Raw genomic sequence first — 10,109 nt, 5'->3', positions numbered from 1 at the left:
TTACCTAATATAACATAACCCAAACTCGAGAATTACCACCATCACCACTTCTACTACTACTACTACTACTACTACTACTCATCATGCAAAAACAAATAAATGAGTTAATGGGATACCTAATGTTACTTTTGATAGATGACTGCAATAGACCGCGTTATCAGGTTGTTAGTACACATTCAATAGCGCTAAGAGATCATTAGATGAATTTATGGACAGGGATGATACGTGGACACAGGTATGAATAATACAGGGACTGCCACGTATAGGCCTATTGGCTTTTTACAGCTTTATATATGTTTGTTGTATTACGGTATGATAAGAGTTAAGAGATTGCGATAAAGAAAGAGGAAAAAAAGTGACGGTAGGATAAAAGTGATAAAATGAAAGTAAAAAGAAATGTCATGTGAAATGTGCAATAAAAAAACAATAATAATAACGATCTAATGTAATAAATATAAAAACAAATACTACTACACATACACACACACACACACACACACATACACACACACACACACACACACACACACACACACATACATACATACATATATATATATATATATATATATATATATATATAATATATATATATATATATATATATATATATATATATATATATATATATATATATATATATATATATATATATATATATATATATAATTGGAACTCTCCCATGAAATGTGCAATAACAAGAACAATAATAATGATCTAATGTAATCGCTCACTTCCCGCAGACTTTTACTTCTCATAATATTTGTCTTCGCTCGGTATCTGTCTGCCCGGCGTGTTTACAAGGGAAGCACAGATCGGACAGAATTTGGAGGCTTTTTAGAGGATAAGCCCAGTCGCGTCATGAACCGCCCTGACAGCCGGACTAAGTATTTGGAAAGAAAATAACTGCGTGTCCATTTTTTTCCCTCTCTCTTCATTCTTTTTATTTCAAGGTTTAATTAATGTCTAAAATCATGGATCTCTTTCCCCGACTTCTTGTAAATGTGAGTGTTATTCTCTCTCTCTCTCTCTCTCTCTCTCTCTCTCTCTCTCTCTCTCTCTCTCTCTCTCTCTCTCTCTCTCTTGCTCGCCCGCTCGTACGTACACAAAGAAAGATCTACATTCACCTTACAGAGAATTCCTGTTTTTTTTTTCTTTTCCTTTTTTCTTTATTTCTTTTTTCTCTCTTTTTTTGTTAATCTACATTCCTACTCGCCTAACATTACCACATAATTACTTGGTCTACATATAATATTCACGCTTTCACTTAGCATCAATTCTTTCCACCTTCCCTACGTCCCCGATTGAACTGTTTGCTGTCTAAATAATTCATTACAGTACTTTCTCTACAGCACTCGAAAGAGTCATAACTGTAGTATTAACCCTTCCTTTCCGCACGTGTCTGATCTCTCTCTCTCTCTCTCTCTCTCTCTCCTCTCTCTCTCTCTCTCTCTCCTCTCTCTCTCTCTCTCTCTCTCTCTCCTCTCTCTCTCTCTCTCTCTCACACAAAGCCCGTCATAGCCCCTCCCGTCCCTGTCAGGTATACTAGACACCGCAGCTCCCACCACCACCGCCACCATGACCACAACCACCACCACCACCGTCACCTCCCCTTCCTCCTCGCCACGAATGGCTTTCGACCAATGGCTGTCAGTGTCGGTCAGTGGCGGTGTTTCATCCACGTGTCTCTGGAAGTCGGTTAGGATGGATGGATGGATGGATGGATGGATGGTCTCGCTTTGCACTGCACTCAATACACACACACACACACACACACACACACACACACACACACACACACACACACACACACACACACACACTAGGAAAAGAAAAAAATAACACAGATAAGGGAAAAGAACTACTCGTGCATAATTCAGATCCTTTACACTAATAACTAGGTAAACACGACTAGGGAAACACACACACACACACACACACACACACACACACACACACAAGTTCTTTTCCCTATGAAGTACTGCAGTGTCTGATCGCATCGCCTCGACTTACACTAAGAAGCGTATCGTATTCGCAAACATGTCGGCGTCTTAGCTACTTCTGACGGGCACTACTGGAAGTTATTGTGATTTTTAATAAGAACATTTTCATTACCCTAACAAAGACTCTACAGTATAAATAGGGAAACAACCCTACTGATTCTTTCTGCACAAGTGCGATTTAAAACTGGTTTCATAATTTAAGTGATAATTCAACAGACATACACCATCAACAAGACACGAAAAACACTATAACTCAACTAGCTGTCTCTTCCGGAATGAAGTTTTTAAGATTGTTTTCATAGTTTAGCAATAGTTTAACAAGAATTCTACATCATCTATACACCATGAAAATTTAAAAAAAAATTTAAAACACCGTGGCCTGACTAACCATCTATGAGACCTATGAGGCCTATGAGCTAAACATATTCTTTATGAGAATCAAGAGTGTTTAAGAAGGAAACCTGAATGGTGATTGTTGCTGTTGTTTCTTGTCTGGCCATAAAACACACATATTTCTGTCATATATACTCGTAAAAGTTGTCAGTTTTGTCAATAAACTACCCACTACGGGCCAAGGAGAAGTGTAAACGGCCAAGGAGAGTGTAAATAAGTCCTGGTATAGGCTTTCCTCAACCTTTCTCTCTCTCTATATATATGTCTCCTTGTTCCTCTTCACAACACACTTCGGGATAAATGCATTTCTTTTCCTTGTAACATAGCGCCTGCCACTCTCAAGGCTGAGGCAAAGGCCGGCGTAAAACTACCACATCATGCGGCTTATGGCTTAGTACTGGTCATGGTAAAGGGCCTCTCTCTCTCTCTCTCTCTCTCTCTCCTCTCTCTCTCTCTCTCTCTCTCTCATCTCTCTCTCTCTCTCTCTCTCTCTCTCTCTCTCAGCAGTACCAGCACGTCATGTGGGGTTTTTCCTGTTGTGTTATGCATCTAGACGGGCGACACGTCGACATGAGGGAGGAGGAGCAATATGCATCGTGTGAATGGCTTATGCAAATGACTCGTAAGTCTGCGAGGCGTGGGAAGCTCCTGGAGGCGAACCAGCGGTGTTGAGAGGGAAGGAGACAGGCGGGAGACAGCCGGTGGTGATGGTGGTGATGATGGAGCGGTGGGGATGAAATGAAAGGATTATCTGAGTGGTTTGCGGTGTACTGCGGAACACTGGTTGTCTACTGGGTGAGTACGAGTGTTCATCTCAGGTAAATTTGTGTGCCATGTACATTCCAAGTACAGGATTTTCCTTATCAATATTTTTTTTTCCATAACAGGTTAGGTTTAAGCTAAATTTGCTTAGGTTTGGTTAAGTTAGGTTAGGGTTAGGTTAGGTTAGGTTAAGTTAGGTTAGGTTAGGGTGAATTTCCTACACGAACATTCCATTCATAAGATTTCCCATAAAACAATTCCTCCCATAATAGATTTGGCTAGGTAGATTAAGGTACAAGTTTTCTCCTACCAACATTCCACCTACAAGATGTACCTTAAGATAGTTAACATATGATGGTTAGTCAAGGTTAAGTTAGATTATGTTCAATTAGGTTATGTTAGGTCAGGTTTGGGTAAATTAACAATAGCTAAATTTTCTTATGGAGGAGTCTACGTAAATGAAGTTTGGATTTAATATACATGGAAGCAAGTCTGAGTGCACGTATACAAAAGATACAAATATGTAGAACTTTTTTTATGTTCTAGGCCTATAACGTTAATAGACAATTATTTTGCAATTCTTTCAGGGTGCTAGGATGGTCGGCCGTATCTGGGGGGGGCGTTGTTAGTCAGCGCCAGTCCAAGGTGGAAATAGCAGATTTTTTCATGTGACATCTTTACGAAGGCTTATATTCCCAGATCTCCCCAACGCAACCACCGCCGAGGACACTGTTGACGGATAGCATGTGCGTACTCCTTCGGATTTGTAGTAGCTTGAAGTACTCCTGGCAGCCTTGATCTAGAATGGAAACCAGGAAGACACAAGGAAGTACTAAAGAGGCGTGTTTTTAGTGGAATACATGTTATCTACTGGGTGATCAAGGGGAAGGTGCAAGTTTCATTACCGTGAACTAATCCATCCAGTCTTGAAGGAGGGACTGGGTCAAATGGAGTACGGGTGGAGGCAATGAAGTGTGTATTACATCACAGTCGTTCTTCATGGTTCATAAAACTTTCCTTAACGGGGCATAATAATACGGGAGAGAGTTCTGAGAGAAAATCAGAACAGAATTACATCCAACAAGGTGAGGAAAATAATGTGTCAGTGGTCTCGCTTTTCAAGTTAACTGCAATATATGGAATTACATTGGTATTTATATACAATTATGTACTATTACCCATGAAACAAACCGAAAAATGCGTCACATATTTAGACCATTTCCCACATCGTATGGCTTATCATCAATTGGACAGTAATCAACATAAATTTCCCACCTAAAAACAACCAAAAATTGTGAGCCTTAATGTACCAGCGCAAGTTTCATAGTAATTACACTTATACTCTATCAAGGTACCCATGTTTTAAACCTTCACGCCTTAAAAACAATGACCTGCAGATTATACACGACTACCACAAAAACCAGCTGCAGGTACAGTGTAAGGTACAACATGGGTACTCTGCGTCATTAACTGCGTGAGACCTCCAGCAATAGCAGACCACAAGGCAGGGCGAGGCAAGGTGTGGTTCCTCTGCCATCTTCGCCAACCTTCATTAAAGGTTCCATAAAGGTCTCATTATTAACACGCCGCATCCTGCTCGTCGCTCACTCATGGTAACAGACAATAGAAGCACTTTACACGCCTCTTTAGCTCAGGAACACACAGGAGATGAGGCGGGAGGTGGCCCATGTTTAGCCAGGTATTGCTTCATGCGGTGAGTCATCCTGGCTTCTCATTGTGTGTTTGAAAGGTAATAGATTTTTCCTCCAAAGGCGCCTCGTTGTTGTTTCTCCTCGTGTCCGCCGCGCAGCATCTCAGGAGCAAGGTGTGGGTGACAATGATGATTTAACAGGGTATGCTTTTATAGTTCCACCTCCAGGGACGAACACACACACACACACACACACACACACACACACACACCAATACCATCATCACAATTATCACAAGTAACAAAGTACAACAGCTAGTCAAGTCGAAGCGCAAAAAAAAAGTAAAAAAAAAAAAAGTTACACTAGGCTTACTGTGAAACATTTATATTGTATCTCATAGTTTCTTTCTAGCACGTCCAGCCTACCACTACTATACTAACAGTTCCCAGCCAAGGCCAGGGAAGAGCAGCTGGTGCCCTAAACAGCTGCGGAGACAAGGACTATCAACCCACCTACCATACTTCAACGGGCGCCACTGTCACAACCTGCCACCGCCCTGGAGTGAAGCTGCCACCACCATCCTTGAGTGCAGACAATATTTTCTTTCTGTGATGCTTCTATAACCCGGAACAACAATTAAAGACATGATCTGACACCCAATCAGCAGAGGGACATCACGTGTATACACAGAAACAAGAGCGCCAAACTACTTCAGCTGCTCCTCAGATACCGCCATCCTAGCAACTTCCACCCATAACTAAATCCCAGCTTGTCTGGTGAGTTAGGTGACATTCCCCCCACTCAGATTATACATAAATTCAACAGGAGTCTTCAGGAATCTGATCAACCCCAGCCTCCTTACACACAGCGACGAACAGACAAGAGCGAACAGGGTCAGGATAGCGGGATACACTGGTACTACAAAAGTGTTATATAGTGAAGGGCTGCGATTGATGTAGGGAGAGATGGACACCCAGCTACACTTTCGAAACACGGGTCTCTCTGATACATGGCGGAACACGGAGATAAAATGGTATCCCAACTTCTTTTTTTTTTAAGTCCAAGAGAGAGAGAGAGAGAGAGAGAGAGACGAGAGAGAGAGAGAGAGAGAGAGAGAGAGAGAGAGAGAGAGAGAGAGAGAGAGAGAGAGAGAGAGGCCTAAGTCTGGTAAGAAATAAGAAAAAAAGGCCACGGTAGCCAACTCTATAAAGATACGGAAGCAATCCAGTTTTACTACTACTACTACTACTACTACTGCTATTACTACTACTGATGGTGATGAAGAGGATAGTAGTAGTAGTAGTAGTAGTAGTAGTAGGAGAGGCAGTAGATAAAAATAGAAACCTTTACGGAGGGTTCACCAGCATCAGCGCGTATCAAGACACGGCCAGCCACTCGGGAACCCAATGACCAACCAACCCAGAGTCCGCGTGACCTTGAAACCTGCCTCCCTCGTCCTCCTCCCCGTGACTGGGGGCTTCATTTAGAAACACCCATGACGGACAAATTGATAGGAGCGCGATAGTTAAACAGTCCTAATGAGACGATGTGTGTAAGGGGAGAGGGAAAAAGGAGATAATGAGACACTTGTACGTTCTCTCACGACTGTCTCTTGGTTCTCTCGTCAGTTAGGGAGGGGAACACCACTCTCGCTGTCTATACCACCACTGTAATCTGTTGAGGGAATGACGTTTCTACCTACACTATTCCTAGGTCGTGAAGTCGTAAAGTTTTTTGGTGTACAATTCCCTAAGCTGGACATCCAAATTCATGGTAAGTTTTTAGCTCTCTCCATCTCTACCTACACCATTTGTAAGTCGTGAAGTCGTAAAGTTTTTTTGGTGTACAATTGCCTAAGCTGAACATATAAATCCATGCTTAATTTCGGCTGTCTACATTACAGATACTGAAAAAAAATGCTTTGCTGGTCATTTTTTTTCGATTCTTCAGTACGTATTTTTTTTTTTTAAACCGCGAAGTTCAGTTACAGTAAGAATATTAGAGAAGCTGCGAGAAGCCAGTAGGCCTACACATGGCAGTTCCTGTATAAAGCATGCATACCTATATTCACCTACTATCCCTATTCATAAGTCTATCTGATCTTTTTAAAACTTCCTTTCTGACTCAGCATTAACAACCTGATTACTGTATCTATTCCAGTCATCCTCCACTCTGTTTGAGGACTAATTTCCTTGCTTAACTCGCACAACTACTCGTACCTCCACCGTCATCATCCAAACCACCGCCGACATAACCACGTTCACTACCACCATCAGCAAGGGAAGAGTTAACAATTGTATATTATTACCGCTTACCCTTCCCACACACACTTAGAAGATGGCAGCCTTAACGGAAAAATGTAATTACTTTAAACTAAGACAGCAAAACTCATTAAAGAGGTAAGGATCTCACATAAACACTCGCTCATTTTTTTACTTGCATTTAAACTTTATTTCTACTTTAATATTTTTGCTCATAAACCCAATCACTTACTGTATAACTATTTTTCTAATCTGGGTCTGACAGTTTTCAATGAAGAGTTTCTATATTATTACTCTTTACTTACAATACATTCATATTTCACTCCAGGTTACTATTTTTTTTACTCATTTTTAGCCTGTAATTTTTACCATTGTATTTCTAACTCGGACTCACTTCTTAAATTGAGACGTTCAGCATTCAGGTCTTATTTGAGCAACTAGTGATTTACAGAACCTGCTCCACAATTAGTAAAAAGCCACATTCCTGCTTCGAGTTGTCCAGCCATTCACTACTCCTCTCCATGCACCACTCCCCTTCTACTTACTCCTCCACGCCCAAATTTATAACACTCATCGTTACAATTTCTACATTACATACATTATTTTTTTCATATTCAAGACTCAGTGAGGAAATGGCTAGGAATAACATTTAAATCTCGTAATATTACAAGGTGGTATTTAACAGAGCGGAAATTACTTAAGAAGGAAAGATCACAGAACGATATAAAGATTTTCAGATTTACCTTGTCTGCTATGAGGGAACTTTTGAGCCACGGTGAGAGTGCACCTGTAAAGAGGATAAATTAGTGTTAGTAATGTTAGATATGATGCTAATATGTAACACTAGTTCTACTGCTACTATTACTACTGCTACTACCACTACTACTACTACAAATAATAATAATAATAATAATAATAACAAATAATAATAATAATAACACGTGCACACGCAAATATGTGTAATAAATGCATGCATACTGAAATTTTATTAGACATGCATTGTAATGTATAATGAAGAAACAAGCAAATATTTATCTTACCAACAAATCATCATCCATTCATCCATCCATCTGTTCCTCTATATATCATCACCACTGCCCCTTCCATCAACACCATCAGCCAAACAATTTATCTACCCACTACTACAACCACTACCACCATCATTACCAGCATCATTAATCAAACAATTCATCTATCTACCTACTATATATCTATCTAGCTACTATTACCACCACCAGCACCACCATCACCAAACCCAACCTCCACGGCATACCAACCTCCCACATCTTAAGTCACGCCGCTGATCAAACCCGCCATTAACACACTGAAAAACACGGCTGCAAATTATCTCCGGCAGTTGGACTAAAAAATCGTGTCAAATCACCCTCGCATATCGAAGCGTGAAATCCGTGTCCTCCTCGGTCGCGTGGAGGCGTGAGGAGGACAAGACATCAGCGCCAAGGCCGAGTTTATGTCCTCTTTTTTGCTTCTCCCTTGATCCCTTCACTGCCTAATAAATGTTTTTCTTTAACACCCATAACATTTTAGAACATTATTTGTGTGCTAAACTTTCTTGAAATAATTCCACATTGTAAAAAAAAGTACAATGTTAACCATCTATTCTTTCTTCTCTCTCTCATGTGTCTCCTTGCAAATTTTTTACAGTGGTGTGAAGGTAAAGGAAGGGTCGACCATAGCAGTGAAGAGGGTTAAGCGCTTGTTCTGGTCACTACTGGCTGTGTGTGTGTGTGTGTGTGTGTGTGTGTGTTTGATGTGGAATTCTTAGAGGCACGAGTCTTCTACTGAGGTTCAAGGACTGAGAAGAGAGGAAAGTGTTTTTTTTTTTTTTTCGTTGATAAATTTTGAGGTGGGCAGTGCATAATTTTTTTTTTTTTTTGTGTGTCTTCATGTTATCTTTTTTTTTATTTTCATGTTACTACTTGCTTTCCATGTGATTATCTTCCTTTTATTCTTCTATTCTAAATATTTTACTTGTTCATTATCATAATTTTATGCCTCGCACAAATGTGAGGAATTTTAAATATACATCCAGAGAGAGAGAGAGAGAGAGAGAGAGAGAGAGAGAGAGAGAGAGAGAGAGAGAGAGAGAGAGAGAGAGAGAGAGAGAAGCATAACCCACTTCATAAATTTCCTTTCTCCACCACTCCCTCTCAGTTTTCCTTTTTTGTCATCGCTTTCTTTTGATCTTACACCTAGCTGTTTGTCACTCCACCTTTATACTCTCTCTCTCTCTCTCTCTCTCTCTCTCTCTCTCTCTCTCTCTCTCTCTCTCTCTCTCTCTCTCTCTCTCTCTCTCTCTCTTTCGCTGATCTGAGTCCAGCAGCGTCTTGACCTTCAATGATACAAAGCCACGGAAAACATCTTTGTCTCTCTTCCTCCTCCTCCTCCTCCTCCTCCTCCTCCTCCTCCTCCTCCTGTGGTCTGCATTTCCCGTCCAGCCACCACAGTCTATTCTCCCGCCGTAAAATAAAACTAGTAATGGAGTCCTGTGCTGCATATCTCCTTGTAATTACCCAGCCAACAAAGGAACCCTGATGCAGAAATTCCACACGAGTTACATGCAAGACTATTTTTACGCTTATTTTTATTATTATTTTTTTTTTGGGGGGGTTTGTTTCCTCTCCTCTTATCTCATCTCATTTTCAGTTTCCTCGTTTTCTTCTTACTTCTACTTCATAAATGGTTTGTTTTCTTTTCATCTTTATCTGTTCGTACTTATCTTTATTTCTTGTTTGTGATTTTTCGTTTTCGTCTTCTTTGCTGTTATCGTTGTCGTTCTCTCTCTCTCTCTCTCTCTCTCTCTCTCTCTCTCTCTCTCTCTCTCTCTCTCTCTCTCTCTCTCTCTCTCTCTCTCTATCTATCTATCTATCTATCTGTTCGCTTACTCGCTTACAGTTTTATTTTACGTTCTTGAAACTCTCTCTTCTTAATTTTTTTTCCTCATTCTTTTCCTACTTCTCTTTTTTTTTTTTTCCACTTCCATGCTGATTTGTATTCTATCCATCTCCTTCAGTTCT

At 40.5% G+C, this 10,109-nt stretch overlaps 1 long non-coding RNA gene across 1 annotated transcript in view; it reads right to left on the bottom strand.

Moving 5' to 3' along the window:
- Positions 1-7,321: 7,321 nt before the first annotated feature.
- Positions 7,322-10,109, bottom strand: part of LOC135114491 (uncharacterized) — a 71,413-nt gene continuing 68,625 nt past the window's right edge. Inside the window, exon 3 of the long non-coding RNA XR_010275521.1 lies at positions 7,322-7,858. This is a non-coding gene — a long non-coding RNA (uncharacterized LOC135114491). The remainder of the gene's footprint in view (positions 7,859-10,109) is intronic.

This window comes from Scylla paramamosain, chromosome 27, assembly GCF_035594125.1.
Source record: "Scylla paramamosain isolate STU-SP2022 chromosome 27, ASM3559412v1, whole genome shotgun sequence".
Classification (NCBI taxonomy): domain Eukaryota; kingdom Metazoa; phylum Arthropoda; class Malacostraca; order Decapoda; family Portunidae; genus Scylla; species Scylla paramamosain.
Note: the sequence above shows the minus strand (reverse complement) of the source record. Positions and strands in the feature narration are given on the sequence as shown.